General features: G+C 38.8%; 1 long non-coding RNA gene across 1 annotated transcript; it reads left to right on the top strand.

Annotated features, from left to right (window-relative positions):
- Nucleotides 1–14,421: 14,421 nt before the first annotated feature.
- On the top strand, nucleotides 14,422–19,340 carry LOC110938571. The gene is made up of 2 exons (XR_002591497.2): nucleotides 14,422–14,582; nucleotides 19,116–19,340. It is a non-coding gene; the product is annotated as an uncharacterized LOC110938571 (long non-coding RNA).
- Nucleotides 19,341–20,489: the final 1,149 nt, after the last annotated feature.

The following is a 20,489-nucleotide window of genomic DNA, read 5'->3' as shown; positions in this document are numbered from 1 at the left end:
GAGGACTATGTGCTTACATGTACTTCTGTGCTTCTGTGTTTATGTGCTTATGTGGATCTGTGATTTCGTGTTTATGTGTTTATGTGATTATACGTGTTCCTAAGCTTTAGTAGTAAACGTGTGAGGTGAGATTCTATTAAACTATGTCTGAGACCTATGACGATGTCCGTTGCAGACAATGTCGTCATCTGGACACCGACACCCACGACTCACTCGCCAAGAACAACGGGACAAACGCCTTGCTGCCATCCTCGCTAAACAAGTGGCCAAGGTTGTGCCCCAGATCGTGAGTGAAATTTATGAGAATGTTAGAAAATCGTCTGAGGAGTCTAGAACCGAAGCTCCTAAAGTTACTACCAAGACTGCTTTCAACTTCAAGCAGTTCAAGGCTTGTGGTCCGAAGGAATTCACTGGTGAAGATGGCCCAACAGCTATGTTCCAATGGTTCGATTCCATCGAAGTCACTCTCCGCCAGAGCGGATGTCCTGAAAATCTCCGTACCCTAAATGCAACCGGCGTCTTCTAGTCCCGCGCTCTAGACTGGTGGACGGCCGAACGAAACAAACGCGGGAATGATGCAGCTTATAAGCTGACTTGGGAAGAGTTGAAAGCCATCATGATGGATGAATTTTGCCCTCCCCATGAACGCCAAAAGCTAGAGGACGAGTTATGGAATATCAAACAGAAGGAAGGTGACAACGCTGCCCTGACTGCTCACTTTAAGTAGCTCAGCATCATCTGCCCCGATCAAGTCAGGACGTCTGACATGGCAATCAAGAAGTACATCCGAGCTCTACCCGACTGTGTTGCCGATTTTGTTCATGCCGCAAAGACAGCAACAATTGAAGAAACTTATCTACTTGTCGCCGAGATCAACGACAAGCGGGTAAAGGCGGGTTTTTGGGATAAGCCTTCAAAGTCTCTGCATCAAGCCACCACCGCACCAACCGCTGACACCGCCACCGCTCCCCAATCATCAAAGCCCTCACGCCGCACGAAGAAGAACAACAACAACAGCTCCAGTAACAAGAACTGTGTTGTCACTACCACTGTTGCTCCTCTCCAAGCCGTACTGGCTCAGCAGCAGTCCCACCACCGCCCAGCTCCAATCACTCATGCACCGCCTGCTAAGCGTGCATACACAGGGCCCCACCAGGTTTGCCCGACATGCTCATATCATCATCCGGTGGGTCTTGCATGTCGCTTCTGCGCCCACTGCAACATGTACGACCACTTTACTGCCAACTGCCGTACTGGTCCCCGCAACACCGCAACTCCTGCCACTGCTCATCAAGCTCTGTTCCCAGCCCCGCAAGGCCATCAAGCGGCTCAAGCACCCGCGATCAACGCCCGAGTCTGCTTCGCATGTGGTGATCCCAACCACTTTGCGAACATGTGCCCAAACAGGGTTGTGAAACAAGAGCCCCAGCAGCAGCAGCCTCACCAGCAGCAGCAACCTCACCAGCAGCAACAAGCCGCATGCGCCAGAACATTCAACATCAATGCGCGCCAAGCCCAAGCTGACAACAACGTGGTCAATGGTACATTCCTTGTGAATGGTATTTATGCATCCTGTTTGTTTGATACTGGAGCCGATAATTGTTTTGTGTCATTCGAATTCGAGAAGCTCCTTAGTCGTAAGCGCACCCATCTCCGCTCGACATTCGAAGTTGAAGTCGCTACCGGAAGAACTGTCGCCGTTAATTCTATTCTCCGTGATTGTACACTTGAGCTCAACAATCACATTTTCCTAATCGACCTTATCCCGATGCAACTCGGAAGTTTCGACGTCATAGTAGGCATGGACTTTCTTCGCGAAAACCATGCTGAAGTGGTATGCTTCGACAAGATGATACGATTCTCGCTCGTGAATGGTGATTTACTGTGTGTTTATGGTGAAACTGCTTCGAAAGGCCTCAAACTCATGTCATATGTCCAAGCTAGCAAGTATCTCCGCAAGGAATACAGAGCTTTCTTGGCTAACACTGTAGTAGCGGAGAAGGAAAGGAAAAGGAAGACTGAAGTAAAAGACGTTCCTGTGGTCTGTGAATTTCCTCAGGTGTTCCCTGATGATCTTCCTGGATTACCACCAAGTCATGATATCGACTTTCATATCGACCTCATTCTTGGAGCCAACCTTGTTGCCAAAGCTCCTTACCGACTCGCGCCGTCTGAAATGCGTGAACTCTCGAACCAACTCCAGTAATTACTTGAGAAAGGCTTCATTCGCCCGAGCACCTCTCCTTGCGGCGCGCCAGTCCTTTTCGTCAAAAAGAAGGATGGGTCGTTCAGGATGTGCATCGACTATCGGGAATTGAATAAGCTAACCATCAAGAACCGCTATCCCCTGCCTCGCAATGACGATTTGTTTGATCAGCTACAAGGTGCTACGTGTTTCTCAAAGATCGATCTACGCTCAGGTTATCACCAGCTACGCATTCAGGAGGAAATTATACCCAAAACCGCTTTTCGCACTCGTTACGGCCACTATGAGTTCGTTGTTATGCCTTTTGGTTTAACCAACGCACCCGCAGTTTTCATGGATCTGATGAATCGCGTGTGTAATCCATTTCTAGACCATTTCGTCATCGTGTTCATCGACGATGTCTTGATTTATTCCAAATCAAAAGCCGAACACGCGCAACATCTACGTTTGCTTCTCGAGCTACTCCATGGGAATCAACTCTATGCCAAGTTCTCCAAGTGTGAATTTTGGCTGGAGGAGGTTCAGTTTCTGGGTCACATTGTAAATAGTCAAGGTATTCACGTTGATCCCGTGAAGATTGAAGCAGTTAAGAGTTGGATTACACCTAAGAACCCATCTGAAGTCCGTTATTTTCTCGGACTGGCGGGCTATTATCGACGATTTATCGAAGGATTCTCAAAGTTCGCTGTGCCGCTTACCGCTCTAACGCATAAGGACAGGTCTTTTGTTTGAGGAACTGAACAAGAGTCTGCTTTCCAAACCCTCAAGCACATGCTCTGCAATGCTCCTGTTATCGCATTACCCGACGGAAACGACGACTTCATTGTCTATTGTGATGCTTCCAACCTTGGTCTTGGCTGTGTTCTTATGCAACGGGACAAGGTTATAGCTTACGCATCTCGTCAGCTCAAAATCCACGAGAAGAACTATACAACCCATGATCTCGAGCTAGGCGCGATTGTTTTTGCGTTAAAGATTTGGCGACACTACCTATATGGTACCAAGTGTACGATCTTCACCGATCATAGGAGTCTACAACATATCTTTGATCAGAAAGAACTTAACACGCGTCAATGCCGATGGTTAGAACTCCTCAATAATTACGACTATGAGATTCGTTATCACCCAGGCTAAGCAAATGTCGTTGCCGACGCTCTCAGCAGTCGGAGTTATTTGCTCAGCATTCGCAATACCCAAGTCCAACACGATCTCGAAACTCTCATCCGCGAAGCCCAACATGCCTGTTTTAATGAACGCACATTGAAGAAGGAGAGAATCTATCACGATGGAGCTCAACTCGTAAGTAAATCCAATGGAATTTTCCATTTTCTGGACCGAATTTGGATCCCTAAACGGACCGATTTGCGAAAGATTTTGATGGACGAAGCCCGCAAATCCCGGTATTCTATTCATCCCGGTGCCGATAAAATGTACCAGGATCTTCGTTACAAGTACTGGTGGTCGGGCATGAAAAGGGATATTGCTCTCTACGTTGGGAAGTGCCTGACTTGTGCAAGGGTCAAGGCTGAACATCAAAGACCCTCTAGCTTACTCGAACAACCCCCAATCCCTATGTGGAAGTGGGAGAGTATAGCTATGGACTTCATAACCAAAATTCCGCACACATCATCAGGTCACGACAGCATTTGGGTTGTTGTCGACCGTTTGACCAAATCCGCGCACTTTTGCCAATACGGGAAGACTACAAGGTAGAACAATTAGCCCGAATCTACACCGACGAGATCATTTGTAATCACGGGACGCCTCGCGACATCATCTCAGATCGTGACGCTCGGTTTACCTCGCGACTATGGGAAACGTTTCAAGCCGCTCTTGGTACTAAGCTTAATATGAGTACCGCATTCCACCCTCAAACTGACGGCCAGACTGAGAGAACGATCCGTACTCTTGAAGACATGCTCCGTCCATGTATTATAGACTTTGATGGTAATTGGGATAAATACCTGTCGTTAGTCGATTTCTCGTACAACAATAGTTACCATACCAGCATACAAATGGCACCATTCGAGGCTTTATACGGAAGAAGATGTCGATCGCCTATTGTATGGCACGAGATCGGTCACTCGCAATTAACCGGTCCTGAGCTATTGCAAGAAACGAATGACAAAGTCCTGCAAATTCGAGACAACTTATTGAAAGCTCGAAGTAGACAGAAAAGTTACGCCGATAGAAGACGCAAGCCCCTTGAATTTGATGTTGGCGACTACGTACTCCTAAAGGTATCACCTTGGAAGGGTGTGGTCAGATTCGGCAAGAAAGGGAAACTAGCGCCTCAATATGTTGGACCTTTCAAGATTCTGGAAAGGATCAGAAAAGTCGCCTACAGACTCGAACTACCGGAGGAACTTAGTAATGTCCACCCGACTTTCCATATGTCAAACCTCCGAAAGTGCCTGGCTGAGCATGATTTAATTATACCGCTCGATGACCTCCAAATAAACGAAACACTACACTTCGTGGAGAAGCCTGTCGAAATCATGGATCGCCAAACCAAGCAGCTCAGACGCTCGGGCATTCCTATTGTGAAAGTTCGATGGGAAGGCAAACGAGGCGCAGAGTTCACTTGGGAACTCGAAAGTGACATGAAGACGAAGTACCCACAGTTGTTTGTTACGGCTTCAGCCTAATTTCGGGACGAAATTCCCTAAACAAGGGGAGGCTGTAACACCCCAGTGTTTCGGAAGTCAAAGTCAAAGTCAAGATTGAAGTCAAAGGAAGAAAAGATTACTAATTGTAATCTGCCTCTCCTTGCTCAATCCCTGTTTTGACTTCTTTGACTGTAGTTAGTCTATGTTATGTTTTACGTTGGTTGTATTATGTGGAGTAACTAATTACAATCGCAGTAATCGAATGTTTATCGCTACGAATCGCTTTACCACTGTGAACAATAGGAAGTAACAATGCGATAAAGTTAACTAAACGCTAATCGAACTAATCTAATCAACATCGCACTCGCAACTCGAATATCGCATTCTTGGTAATTGTTATATGTGTGTGTGTGCCTTATGTGTTACCTGTGCATGTTTATTTACGTTGTGTGTGGTAATCAATCGAATCGCAATCGAAACGCAATCGAACTCAATCGAAATCGAACTATGATAATTAGTAGAGAAAAGATAGTGCTCGATATGAATAGTTGGGATTAAAAGTAATTTGAATAGGAAACTCTATCACCTTCGCATCACTCGCAATCGGAATCGAAACAGCAAAACTCGTCGCACCAAACACTCGAACCAGGCGACCGATCGATCAGCCAACCAGCCGATCGACCAGCCGTCCGATCGGACAAGCTGTCCGATCGAGCTGCCTGGCCGATCGGCCAGCCCTTTCCTCTTTTGGAACTCTATAAATACTCCTGTCACTTTTATTCTTTCTACTTTTGGCAATTCTCTGACCGAACAGCACGCTCTCTTCACCTTTTCCTCGATTTCTCTCAAATCCGGTAAGATCTCGTCCTAAATCTTGTACTTTCTTGATCTACACGCACTCCTACACCTTTCTATCTTTTGAATCTTAACATTTAACCGTGAAAGCACTAGATTTGAGGTGTTCTAGGATGATGTCATCATGGTGTTCTTGAAGAACTTCATGTTTTGGCCTCAATCCACCAAGAACAACTTAGATCTAACCGATTTCCACATAAATAACAAAGATCTTTTATAGATCTAAACATATTCACGGTGAAAAAGGAATGAGAGAATGTTTTCTAACTTTCTTTCAACTCTTTTACAATCAATGCCCTCAAAACCGATAAAATCCGAACTTGTGCCGACTTACTACCCGATCTGTGGTCGAGTTAGCTCAAGAACCGGATCCTATCCACGAGGTTTACCGATTTTGGGTTTGACGTGAACCACCGTCTTGAACAGTTCACTAATCGGATTTGGGTGATTCATGTCCGGTCAGGAGAACTAGGTATTGACCAGGCTCCTGTTGTATGACTCGTAATCAAAATGCCTCGATAAAACAACAAACAAACAAACAATAAAAAACAACCAAGCGTAAGACGAACGGGACGACCAGGACGGGGTGCCGTCCGATCGGACTGCTGTCCGAACGGACAGCCTCCCGAACGGCCGGTCAGCTGAACGGCTTGCACCTTGGGACCCACACTTAACCACTTTATCTAAAGTTCGAGTATTGAACGAACTGCTAACCGATCGGACTGCCATCCGATCGGATTACTCTTTGGATCATGAGATACTTGAGCTTTAACACTTAATCGATTTTTCAACATGTTCATTGCACTAGGAATGCCACCCGATCGAACTGCTGTCCGATCGAGTGACATCCTGCTGAGAACTTGTTCTCGCTGAAGTACCAGCCGAACGGGTTGCCGGCCGATCGAACGACCGTCCGATCGACCGACCTAAAAGGTAAAGATACTTCAATGTTTTCAAATGCTACAACAAAAACTTCAAAAGTCAAGCCATCATACACAAACACATCCTTCTCAAAGGAAGAAACAATCCACTCGAACGGTCATCCGACCGGACTACCATCCGACCGGACAACTGTCCGACCGGATTGTCACTACACGATCATCTGTCCGATCGGACTGCCCTCCGATCGACCAGCTGTTTGATCCACCAACACTTGTTTCCATTTTACGCGTCACTTATCGTTATGTTATCGAACTATTTAGGCTAACCTTACTCTCAAGCGCTCCCTTCAATCCATCAACCGCTGTGAGTATACTCGATCCCATTTTGCTTTATGCACTTTTGGGTGTTACATACGTTACTTATACAAAATCACAATCGAACACACTACGCAATACTTTAAAGGCTAACCGTTACCGCATGTATTACGTGACTTAATGAATGCTTGTTTGTTATGTTCACACATGGAATGCTGTCTACCTGCCTTAACGACGATCGTACTATAGTTTGGACTCAGCACCCGTTGACGTGACCGTGTCGTCCCGATCGGTCAAAAACCCAATTAAACCTAGGTAGCTAGGGTAAGTCAGGTATCGAATCCACGAAGAGCAGGTGGTCTGTATTGCACGACCCGTTCGATTAGTTAGACTATTTACAAATAATGTACAAGATGATTATGAAGATTGCTATTTTTATTTATTTGTTTGGTTTTTAAAACAAGAACTAATGTACAAGATGATTATGAAGATCGCTTTTGAAACAAATAATGTACAAGATGATTATGAAGATCGCTTTTGAAACAAGAAATTTTTGAAAAAATTTTGAAATTTTCCCCCATCCCCACACTTGAGGTCAACATTGTCCTCAATATGTAGTGTTTAAATGAATGGGTCAAAAATCGAAAAACTTTTACTCCCCCATCCCCACACTTGAGGTACACATTGTCCTCAATGTGCAAGAATGGAGCTTTTAACGCACAAGGGATGTGACACGGCTAACCTCCCCAAAATTTCACCCCGGAAATAAAATACAAAATACAATCCACTTATTACAAAGCTAAGAATCAAAAGTAAAAAAGAAACGTATGCACCTGATTTTTGAGCTCATTCCTCGTGTGCTCTTATTCTCTTCAAGAAAGTGGTCGTCCCACGAACATAATATACCTACAAATCTTAACCCTTGTGTAGAAGCATGCTTCTCACAACCATTAAAATTTATTAGCTACCTAGTTCTACCACTTTTATGAAGATATTACCAAATCATACGTTAGTTTACCTTGATGTATGTGGAAAATTAATTTACAATAACAACAAACCTAACTCACTTTCGTAGGAATCACGGTTGCATTTAGCTTATGCAACAAGCCCTTTTAAACCTCCCGATAGCTCGGGAGGACGAGAGGTCTCGTGAGGGTTATATAGGGAACACACCCACAAAGTTCATTTAACTAAGAAAAGAAAAAAAAATAAAAATAAAACGAATAATAGTACAAACTCTACAACAATTATACCTGATTTGCCTCTCATGGTGGTCGAAGTGCACATTTTCCTACCGAGTTACCTACATACGCTCGGTATTTGGCATGCCGGATCCATTCTCTTTTTATTTTGCTCGGCATGCATATTGTACAACTTTGGGGTCGCTTCTTACTAAACTAGCCTATGTCTTGCAACGCCACCCTTCGAATCCTTATACCCGAACCCGCATCCCCAACTTTGTTGGTTGGAGTGATAAGTGACGGAGAAGGATGGATATGAACGTGGGCATCTTTCGGATCCGACTCGTCTCGCGATGTGATGTCTTCCGCTCGATTCAAACATTCATTTTCTTGCTCGGGAAGATCGATAACCTCTTCCACAACATCACCATCTACTATTGTACCATTAGCCCAAACCTCTTGGTCTCGTTTTAGTTGGGCTAATTCCTCCGCTAATTGACCCACTTGCACCACCAATGCTTCATGGGCTTTATCTCTCACTTCATTCGCTTTCTTCATATCTTTGATATCCCGGTGATATTCTTTCACCATGTTCATGAGAGCATCAAGCTTGGAATGCATCGAATCTTGTGGTTTCTCGTATACCGGTTGAGGGTATTCATTATAATAATCATCATACTCCTCCTCCCGGTAACTTGAGAAATATGGTGATTTGGGTTCATAGTAATAGTCTTGATAATGTGGTGGTGGTGGATTCTCATATGGATAATATGAGGATGGACCACTGAAATCTTCATAATCCGCCCTCCTATACTCATATAATCCGCTGAGGTAGTCTTCCCGATCCTTGTTGGCTTGAACTTTTTCGTGAAAAACAGAGCAGTCTTCTAAATAATGCTCTCCGCTTCCGCAACACTCACACGGATCATCATCTACCCAATTCATATTGAAAGATGGTACCTGCAAAACATGTACCTGCACAAATAAGCTCGACCACCTGAAGTAAAATCACAAATGTACAAGAAAAAGGAAAGAAAATAAACTAAACTAAAATCGAACAAGCAATGAAATACTAAGCGCACTAGCTCCCCGGCAACGACGCCATTTTGACGTGACCGTGTCGTCCCAATCAGTCAAAAACCCAATTAAATCTAGGTAGCTAGGGTAAGTCGGGTATCGAATCCACGAAGAGCCGGTGGTCAGCATTGCACGACCCGTTCGATTAGTTAAACTATTTACAAATAATGTACAAGATGATTATGAAGATTGCTATTTTTATTTATTTGTTTGGTTTTTAAAATAAATCAGAATGAACCGACAAATTGATGTTATCGAAAACAATGATTTATTAACTAAACTTGTAAACTAAACTACTTAATTGAAAACAAGAATTAAGAATATGGATCACACCCGGTTTCGGTAATTGTAAGTCCTAGGGTTCCTACATGTTCTAATTCAACTCAATTGCATACGATTAGCGGATTTAGTGTACCGTGACTTAGGTGCCAATAACTATCAACGTCCCGAAGAACGGACAAGAATGCACTTTGTAATCAACACAAGTAAATCCTAACCACGACAACGCATAACTACACATAACCATTTCGCAAAGTCATAACTTTTAACATCGTTCGACAATTTACGAATAAGAAACAAATGTAAACTATTGTCAATGGTTTCAAAAGTCAATACAAGTTGTCACAAAGTCAAATCAAAGAACAAATGCATAAACCCTAGAAAATACAACTACCTACACGGGGGTGAAACCGAAGAGACTAGCCGCTCATGGTTGGGTGGACGCGATCACCGGCCAATGAACACGAACACGGAGCCATGACCTTGAGTCTTCAAGAGTGGTAGAGGTTAGGGTTGAAGGTGATGATGGAAGGTTGAAGATGGTGGTGATGGTGGAATGATTGGAGGTTAGGGATTATGGAGAATTGGTTAGGGTTTTGATGTTAGAGGTGAAAGAAAGATGTTAGGTGTGGATTAGAGAGGTAGGTGTGTCTCTTAGATGATGATTAGATGATGTTTTTAACCCCCATGACTCGTAACTCTCGAATAATGGCCCCCGGAACCGTTTCAACTCGTCAAAATATCAAGAAAACACAAGTTTCGCGATTGAACAAACGGGAGCCCGTCGCCGACGGCTCAGACCCCGTCGGCGACGCCCTCTAGATTTGCTGATTTTCTGCGACGGCTTGTTTGACTGGTTACGGGCAAAGTTGGCTGACTGGAGTTTCTAGAGCCCATCCCGGACGGCCTAGAGCCCGTCGGCGACGGCCTCTCCAACTTCAAATCTCCAATTTTCCATTTTGCACTCCCATTTGATCCGTAACGCGTCCCGATTGTCCGTTTTTCATCCCGATGGCTCGTAAAGCTCCTGAAAAGCACCTTAAACTTCGTTAAACCTGCAAAACACAAATCTAATTAAAAGTAGGTTTTTCAAGATTAAAAGTCGAGTAAAACCCCAAACTTAAACATATACAAGCACCGTTATTCGACCACGTATCACCCGTTCGCTCGGGGGTTGTTAAGGACAATTACTTACCTGGATTACAATGGTGATCATGTATTGCGAACTGCCTTGAGCAGTCAACCCGCAGTCATTGGTATCGATAGGTTCATGTCGATAACTAACATGCTTCGTTTTCCTCTGTGTACGTGCTGGTTATGCGTAAACTATTTCGAACTCTATATGCTATTATCAAACTTGTGTACTCGCCTTTACACTATGTGTATTGACTTTATTTTAACGTATGTGACAGGTGTTTAGGATGCTTATCTGCTAGGAAAGCAAGGCTAGAATAAGGCTCTAGAGGCCAACAAATAGTTGTCTGTACAAATGAAATCAAGGGTCTCTAGAAGCAGATAAACAATTGGGCTATTTGAAAAAATCTTAGTTGTCGGAATAGAACTATTTGCCTAGATTTTGTCTGTAATAATTTGTTTACCTTTTGAGACATGGTATGGGACATGTTATTTTAAATTGATTGGTAATGATAATTGTTATGGAAACTTCTGGACAATCTGTTTCGCTCAGTGCCATGCCCCGATGATTCCGCCATCGGTTAGGGTGTGGCAATATCGGGTTTGATGAGGCTTGAAAGGAAAAGTTAGCAAAGTACACACTTTAGCAAGTACTGCACCTCTCAGCAAAGTGCACAATTTAGCAAAGTAGTGCACATCTCAGCAAAGTAGCGCACCCTTCAGCAAAGTAGTGCACACTTCAGTAAAGTGCACATATCAGTCGTCGTAGCGCGTGACGTTTGAAGGCGTTTTCGTCGCGATATGCGACAGAACCCCACTTGATTGGAACATTTTCTTTTGTCTTTTTAATCTGTTATCACATAGAAATATAAACACTAATCGCTTTTGATGTTTATGACAGGTTTATAAAAAGGGCTAAACTGGACGGATGACCAAGCACACGAAGAACCGAACACTCTTAAACCACTATCTCCTTCATAACATCTTTCTGAGAAAGTTGAAGCGTATTTAAGCAGTTTTCAGGTCTAAAACCTTATTGTTTTTGGATTGTAATATATGTGTGTAACATTTCTTTAAGTTGGTTTGTCTGGATTATCAGTTAACACAGACTCATAAGTTAATTGTAAAAAAAATGGGGCATATTTATCTACATTTATAAAATATTAATTTAAACAGGTTAGAATTTACATATAGTTATAATTATAATGTAACAATTATTGAATATAAAAATAAGTTATTTTCTTATACAAGCAATTATTACATTTTTTAAGCTACAAAGGGATAGAGGATATACTATTTCCATAAGTACATTAGTGGAAAATAAATTGTACATGTAGTAATAAAATAAATAAATAATAATAATAATAATAATAATAATAATAATAATAATAATAATAATAATAATAATAATAATAATAATTGTCGTTTCTACATTTATTTGGGAGACAATGAAGACAATATAGGACCAAAACTAACTTGGATGAGGAACATGCTCGAAGCCAAGGCCCACCATGCCACTCATTGGAACGATATATTGATTTAATGCTGCGTACGATGATCTTAATATTTTTTATATTAAATACTAGACTAGATTATAGACCGTGCATTGCAAGGGTTGATTAAAGAATACCTAATGTAAGTAAAAGATGATAAACACCATATAAAATTGCTTAACACCAAAAATATCAATTTCTTTCTTTCAAATTTAAAGAACACAAATTAAATTTGGAGTAAATTTACACAATTTAAGAAACCAATATTGTACATATAATTATTACTAATTATCATCAGATACATAAGTTAAACTTACAATTTACATAACTTAAATTAAAAATAATTTGAAATGAAAAATTATACATGAACATAAAGAATCTGTAAGTACTGTAAAATCTTAAACATTAGATTTAGCACATGTTTCATTAATGGTTTTCACTATGATATTTTGTTTTGTTTTTTTATGTACTCTGAAGTTAAACAATTTCATTCCTTTTGTTTTTTTAAATGACCCACAAAATGTTTGTACGTCAACTTAATTGCTTTTGTTTTTTTCTTCTTTCGATTGCTATAATAAGCGCTGATACCGTAACTAACCAAACTGATTTCAACAAAAACTGAATTTCCGCTCCATCGTGTGAGGGATTCTAGTACCTATTCACTACAAATAAAAAGCCATTTAGTGGCACACGCTTCTAGTGGCATTTTGCTTTTGTGCCACTAATTTAGATTTTTAGTGGCACTTCGCCTATGCCACATTTACCTAGAAAATACTTTTAGTGGCATTTAACTTTTATGCTACTAATTTAGATTTTTAATGGCACTTTACGCTTGCCGCTAAAATTTCAAACGGTTCTTCTCAAAGTTTGCCCTCTTTAAAACCTTTTAATTACGGGTGCAGACAAGTTAAGTCCGAGCTCGACTAAGCTCGTACTCGTTTAACTTATGAAAGTTCAAGCACGAGCGCGATTTGGTTCAAGCTTTGTTTCTAAAGCTCAATCTCGGCTCATTTATTATATATTAATTAAATAATATTGGTTATAATTATTAATTTATAGAATAAAATCTCGAGCGCGAGTGTGGCTTTGTTCGAGCTTTGTTTTTAAAGATCCAGCTTCGCTAATTTATCATATATTAGTTATAATTATTATTTTATATAAATTTATATATATATATATATATATATATATATAATTTAGTTGTATTTTTGTAATTTTATTGATAGTTATTATTATTATTATTATTATTATTATTATTATTATTTGAATATATATCAATATATTTTCATAATTTTATTGATAGTGAGCTTGTTTACGCTCGTGCGTCGCTCGAACTAGTTTAATAAACAAACTTATTTTTTGGGTTCGGACTCTAGCTCACTAAAGCTCGACAAGTTTAGAATTTTTTTGTCTAGTTGAACTCAAGTAACAAGGCTTATTAACATGTATTTTAATAAAATTCCCCTCTAATAATTTCCCATGGGCTCGTTTACACCTATTTTTAATAAGGGGAAATGTCACAAAATAGTAACCAAGTTTTAAAACTATTCTAATTAGGTCACTTATATCATTTTTGTCTCAATTAAATAACTTAACATTCAAATCGAGCCATGCCATTTTTTCCATATGTCAAGAAAAAAATGGAGCATAAGATACAATGGTCGGATTATTTTAATATTATGAAACTAAATTTATTAAAAATAAAAACACTTTAATTACATTAAAAAATTAAAAAAAAAAACAAGTTACAATCAACGTCATTACTTGACGTTAGCATCAAATAAAAGAGAAAAAAGAAACAAAAATCCACATCATCACGGTTACCTATGAAATGGATGAAAAACCCTTAATTTTAATGAAAATGAATGTTTAGTGACCTGATTGGAACACATTTGAAACTTGAGTGACCTAATTGGAACACTTTAAAAACTTGGTTACTATTCTACAAAGTTACTCCTTTTAATAAAGAGTTAAATGTCATTTTAGTCCCTGTGATTTGGGTCATTTTGACAGTTTAGTACAAAGGTTTCATTTTTCGCCTATGGGTCCAAAAAGGTTTCACAGTTGCCATTTTAGTCCACTGAGATAACTTCATCCATTTTTTCTGTTAACAAGAAAGGGCAATTCGGTCATTTTTTATGTAATTCTGTTAACTAGAAGGACAATTTGGCCATATAAAATGACTGAATTTCCCCTTCTCGTTAACAGAAATAATTGATGAAGTTAACATAGTGGACTAAAATGGCAACGATGAAACCTTTTTGAACCCATAGGCAAAAAATGAAACTTTTGGACTAAACTGACAAAATGGCTCAAACATAGGGACTATAATGACATTTAACTCTTTAATAAATTTTGATTCAAATCATTTCCCCCCTTCTAAATTTTTTTTCCCGCTCAATATGTAATCCCCTACCCTAATTTCTAGATCTGCCTCTCCAACAATCCAAGCCGACTCTCTTTTTCTCTGCATTTCGAATGCTTCTTCAGATCAAACTCTCTCTCTACAATGCCATGGGCTTTATAGAGGATCCGACTTTTCTTCATCAAAGGTAAAGCCCTAAGGCCCCAATTTTGAAAATTATTGGATGCAAAATCAGATTCTTAATTGATCCAAATGAAGAATTGTTATGTTTATAGGGTTAATCCACAAATACGTGTGTTTATCTGAGTATATCTGTTTTGTTTAATGTAATTAGTGAATGATTCTATGGTGTTTGAAATTTGTAGGTTTTTTTGTTAGTAATTTTGTAATGAATCGTAGTTGTACTGTTTCTTCATCTTGTAGTTTTTTTTCATGTGATTGGTGACCCATGAAAGGCTCTTGTTCACCCTTGCTTTAGTGCAATACTCTTCAACGAACAGGCTCTTATTGAAGTCTGCAATCATGCATTAGTGTAAGGCTCTCCAACTGTTTGCTGAAATGTTTCTTTAAATAATTTGAACTTAGTTGTTTATTCTTGTAATTGAAAGCACTTCTATTCTTATTTGTTGTGTGATGTTAAATAATGGTGCTTCTGATGTAAATTAGCTAAGCAGTTAATCTCCACGATATATCGGTGCTATATCACTGATATATCGGTTATCGGCCCTAGCTCAAAATATCGGTGTGTCATCTCGGTTATATCTCGGTTACCGATAATATCGGCGATAAATACCGATATATCGCCGATATTTTGTATATGTTATATCGGTCGTCTCGCCGAGACTCTCGGTTGGGCCAACTAAGAAGTGAAAACTGACAAATAAGTTGAAACAGAAGAAGAAACATACTGGTTGGCACTTATCGACCACATATCGACCGTATAGCGACCTCCGGCGGCCAATTCCGACGCTTCTGCCGGAATTTCTGCTGTAAACAGCGAGACGGAGAGAAGAATGAGAAAGTAGCGGCTGCCTGTGTGTGTTAGACTTTTAGGGTTTAATAAGTTTAAGTATTTCAACATTTAACCCCTCTATCTTTCACTAGTTTATATTTAGTCCTTTAAGCTTGTAATTTTTTTTACATAAAAAGCATAGAGTAAAATGCACGGATAGTCTCTGTGGTTTTGTAAAATAACACCTATAGTCCCCAACTTTTGAAAATTACATCAGTGCTCCCTGTGGTTTGACAGTTTGTTACTCGGATAGTCCCTGGAGTGGATGAATGTTAGTTTTCTCAGTTAAGTGGATGTGAAATGACAAAACTACCCTTACTATTAAATATAATAACTTAAAAATTAAAAGAAATATATACTTTTATTAGTTAGTTAATCAAGTGGGCCAAGCAATACACAGATCTCGAACTATGATATCTGTTAACCCACCCCCTTTCTACACTCTCTCTTTCTACTTTCTCTCTAAACCACAGCCGCCACCACCTCCCACCACCACTACCACCGCCATGATTTCGGAGACAATCCACTAGCCGTAGAAATCTACGATCTCCAGTCACACACTTGGATCAAATCGGATCCGATGCCTAGGATTTTCAACCACTCCGCTTCACCGATCTTAGTGTGATCCAGGTTGGTGGTGTGACGGTAACGAAGGAGGTTGCAGGATCGGGTGGTTGTTGTGAAGATAATGACGGTGAACGATGGGGAACAACGGTGGTTAGGGTGAATAGCGACGGTGGAAGGATGGTTGTGGTACGACAGAGATGATGAAGAAAAGGGTGACCTGAGATGACAATGGTAAGGTAGAGGAAATACGAAGAAGATGAAGCAGATTCGGGTGGTGTTTCGCGGTTACGGCAGAGGCTGGTGGTGGTGTAGTGGTTAACAGTGGTGCGATGAAGGATCGTGATGTTGATGATGATGATGATGATAGTGTGAGGTGCTTGTGATGATAAGCTGACAGAAGTGCGGTGATGATGATCGTCAACTCGAAAACAGAATTCGAAAGCAATCGGAGGTGCGATGGTGGTTATGGAGGATGAAGGTGTATCGGTGACCAGAGACGATATCGTGGTGATGATGAACGGATTCGAAAAACTTTGATTGGTGAGGGTTATATTGGGGGTGGGGTTGGTTGATGAAGATAAGGATTGTGGGCCCTAATTGATTAAATAACTAATAAAATATATATATTTCTTTTAATTTTTAAGTTATTATATTTAATAGTAAGGGTAATTTTGTCATTTCACAGCCACTTAACTGAGAAAACTAACCTTCATTCACTCCAGGGACTATACGAGTAACAAACTGTCAAACCATAGGGAGCACCGGTGTAATTTCCAAAAGTTGGGGACTATAGGTGTTATTTTACAAAACCACAGGGACTATCCGTGCATTTTACTCAAAAGCATATTATTAGTTTGTGTATATAAACATTTAACCCCTCTATCTTCACTAGTTTACATTTGGTCCTTAAACTTACAAATCTATGCATAAAAAATATAAACTTAACATTATATATATAATATATATATGCACCATATTATAAATTACCCATATCCCACCGCAATAACCGATATCTCATATATCGTCCTTGACCGATATCCGATATTTTTCCGCATTAACTGCATAGTAAATTAGTTAATAATGTGTTTTGCAGCTTTATATTAAATATTGACTGTGTGCCAAACCTGTCCATCTTCACTGATGTACACTTCTAGACTAGTTCTGGTTAATTTATCTTTTTCTGAATTATTTAGAAATGTGTGTTTGATTTCTTTCAATGAGTCATTTTACATATTGCTAAAAGATGGACACTTATCTTATAAAGTCATCCTTGGTGCATAAAGTCATAAACATGTAGCAGACTAGTCTTAGTATTGCATCAGCAAAGTATTGCTCAGATCATGAGCATCATGCATTATATATAGAATATGATTCCTTAGATCTTATTGTTGATCTTTAAGTTTTCATGTGACAAGTTATTCATTTCATGGGAATAATGTTTTTAATGGTGTGAGTTTCCAAAGTGATGGTGTGAAACATGTTCTGATAGATGTGAAATATGTGTAGTTTTTGGTAATTGTAGCTTAGCAGCCTTGGTTATGGATCCATCTGAATATGCTATGGTTGGTTCTAAGGGTGTTCACGGTTTGGTTTAAACAGTGAAACTGTTCAACATGGCCGGCTCTGAGGGTGGGCGGGGAGGATCACCGACCAGGGCCTGATATTTCGAAGGACATGTTATTTAAAAAAAAATCCGATATGCATATGTAAAACAACAATTTAATAGGGTATACCCATACAAACACCAACATAGGCCCACTTACAAAACTATTTTTATGGTTTAGATTAGTTATTAGCACATTGGCATTAAGTTTAGACCTTTAGTGAGCCCAATACCCAAATTCGTTATGGCCTAAGGGCACGCTTTTCGAATTCGAACAGGGTACACGAATTCTCAGGGTCGGCCCTTCTGTTCAAACTGGTCATCGGTTTAGTTTCATGGTTGGTTTTTTATTTATTTTTGGTCGGTTGGTTTCAAAATTTTGAAACCGTAACGAACCCGGTTTGCGGTTTATTCCGAAAACCGGTTGTATAAAACCGTACCGAACCATAGGATTAAACAATTTTGAAATTTTAAACTATTATACATGTATATACACATATATAGATAGGGGAATGTTCAATTAAAAACCACTAGTTAGAGTGAAAACTCGAAAACTAACTAAAAAAAGCCTAAAAAACATACAATTTTTTTATTATTTTTTTTACAAATTTTTGCTACTTTTTATATATAAAAAACTTTTAAAAGAAAAACTTATACTGCACATGTGCACTACAAATTATTTTTTGAAAAAAAAGTTTTTTTATATACAAAAAATAGCGAATTTTAATAAGAAAAATTGTAAAAAAAATAAAAAAAATTGGTATGTTTTTTAGGCTTTTTTAGTTAGTTTTCAAGTTTTCACTCTAACTAGTGGTTTTCAATTGAATCCTTCCCTAGCAAGTTGATTCCATTTCAAATTATTGAAGGTGAGAACTAAACACTACTTGGTGCCTCAAACACGTTCTAACTTGTTCCTCTCCCGACTCGTTAGGTATTTAATTTGTTAATTATCTTAAATATTTGTTTTAAGTTAGAAAGCAAAGGCTGCAACCACATCAGTGTACACTCATTGAGAATTTGATATATGTATGGCATAAGTGGTGCTTTGGAGGTGACTGGTAATAGTATGCTTATACTTTATGCATGATGCAAAGCTTGTTTTCATTTAGATTATGTGCTTGATTTATATTTTGAGGTTTATACTAAGTTGTAAGCTTACAATTTCTTTAAAAATGATTGCACTAATGTATTGGGTCACAAATTTGAAGTCCTTTTTTCACATCTGCAGTAAATATGAAAGTTCTTGTTTGTGTATTTTAGTTATATGTATGACAATAGTGACACTTTATGTATCGCATATTGTTAGCATACACTTTTATTAACATTAAGTTTTTATTTTTCAATTTACTCAATTTATATACTAATAAATATTTGTTTATCTTTTTCCAATTCCATTACACTTTCAAATTTCTTCTAATTATATAAATAGTGGGCTCTACTAAACGAGGCTTACTCGAGCTTGTTTAAGCTCGGCTCATTTCTTTCTATTTAAAAGTTCACACTATTATGAACTATAATAATCTTTTGAGATATTCTAGGTGGTGGGTCTTCTGGAACCATATCAAAGAAGAAAGATTGGCCTTTTGGTGGTGCTGGTATTGGAAAAATTCTCTTTATCATGGAGTTTATTAACATTTTTGCCGAGGCTCATGGCAAGTAGATTTTAGTATTTGCCTTCAGATTTTAGTATTTCATTAATACATTTCAGCACTCTCTAAACTGCTTGACTTTTCTTATATAGTATTTTTTATTTTCTTTTACAAGGTGGTTTCTATACTTGACATTTCTTTTGAAAACATCTTTTAGGTGCTCATATGTGTGTCATAATCAAACTGGTAAGTTGACCTATTTATGTGGTAACTAAGTTAACACGTGTTTCCATCAATGAAGGCCAAGACTTATGATGATGATCCAATGTCAAGTAATGAGTTGGATACCGAGAAGAGAAACTGGAAGAACATGCTTCTGAATTTAAGAAGCTATTTCACATTGTTAGAGCTTGAAAAGAATAATACACTACAAAAAGATAGCAATTTCAAGTGAAACATTTATAACAATGGACAACCTTTAATCTATTTATAAGGCTGACTAACAGATCTGGAAGACTTCCCAATTAGCAACCAAGCAACAAGCTTCAATTGCAGAATACTTGAATGTTAAGTGAGAACATGAATGCTGAAACTTCCCATGTTAAAGGAATTTAGGCTACAAATTATGTTGGGGATTTGACAGAGAATCAGACAATGAAGCTTTCAATACAAACTCACAAAGGTCCTGAGGTTTACAAAGGTTTTGTAGTTACTATTTAACTATTTCGTAGTATTATATGGATGTTTTTATGTTGTAATCTTGGTATGAAATTGATCAGCCAAAACTTTCTATTTTACAGGGCAAGAAAGACATTTAGACAATTGATCTTCAAATTTTTGTTGACATTGCAGTCATGGTAATATTGGTTTTTTTTGTCTAATATTACAAGGCAAGTGTTAGGTGTTGGTTCAATTATAATGGTTGCAGATGTTGGTTTTTTGTCTAATTGTTAGATGATCTTGATACATGTTTTTTTTTAATCAAGAACATGTTCCATAAATTAAAGAACTTTTAGATTTTCCGGTATCAATACTAATGTATGTTTGTATGGTTGATGATGGCATGGTAGATATCATGGGAGCATTGAAGCTAAGTTTTAGGATAATGAAATTCTCACCCAAGAGAACGTTTAGACTCCTTGTAAACATTTCTAATATGGAATATGTGACTTATTACACAATGTTTTGCTAACATGTGGAATATGTTTTGTATCGAACTTACTGTTGAAGTTATAATACTATGATTTATACATTTACAATTTTATTGAACTTTTATTTTATATTGTAAATATTGTGATATTTGTGACAAATTTATGTGTCACT

Source organism: Helianthus annuus, chromosome 5 (genome assembly GCF_002127325.2).
Source record: "Helianthus annuus cultivar XRQ/B chromosome 5, HanXRQr2.0-SUNRISE, whole genome shotgun sequence".
NCBI classification, from domain to species: domain Eukaryota; kingdom Viridiplantae; phylum Streptophyta; class Magnoliopsida; order Asterales; family Asteraceae; genus Helianthus; species Helianthus annuus.
Note: the sequence above shows the minus strand (reverse complement) of the source record. Positions and strands in the feature narration are given on the sequence as shown.